Below are 654 nucleotides of genomic sequence, written 5' to 3'. Positions count from 1 at the left end.
TGTGTGTCTTTCTGCTTCTGGGATAGCTCACTCAGGATGATCTTTTCCAGGTCCCACCATTTACCTGCAAATTTCATGATTTCCTTGTTTTTTATTGTTGAGTAATATTAATTGTGTAAATATACCACAATTTCTGCATCCATTCTTCAGTTGAGGGGCATCTGGAATGTTTCCAGCTTCTGGCTATTACAAATAAAGCTGCTACAAACATGGTTGAGCAAATGTCCTTATTGTGTACTTAAGACTCTTTTGGGTATATGCCTAGGAGTGGTATAGCTAGATCTTGAGGCAGCGCTATTCCTGGTTGTCTGAGAAAGAACCAGATTGCTTTCCAGAGTGGTTGTACAAGTTTACTTTCCCACCAGCAGTGGAGGAGGGTTCCCCTTTCTCCACAACCTCTCTAGCAGGGTCATCAATTTTTAAATGTGTGAATGCTATGCCCAACCTTGTATATGATACTTTCAAAAATAAAGAAACATACCCATGCCCAGCCGTACAAGGCCAACACAAAATGAACTCACTGGTATTTTTGGAGGTTTTATGGACTCACAATGCTTTCTCTGTGTATTTTTTTAACCTTACAGATCTTTTGTTTGTATATTATGGGTTTCATTTTTTGTATGCTTTTTCTATGTGCAAAAGTGTGTGTCTCAG

This window comes from Psammomys obesus, unplaced genomic scaffold, assembly GCF_907164565.1.
Source record: "Psammomys obesus unplaced genomic scaffold, mPsaObe1.curated_primary_1811, whole genome shotgun sequence".
In the NCBI taxonomy this organism is placed as follows: Eukaryota; Metazoa; Chordata; class Mammalia; order Rodentia; family Muridae; genus Psammomys; species Psammomys obesus.
This window is presented reverse-complemented; position numbering follows the sequence as displayed.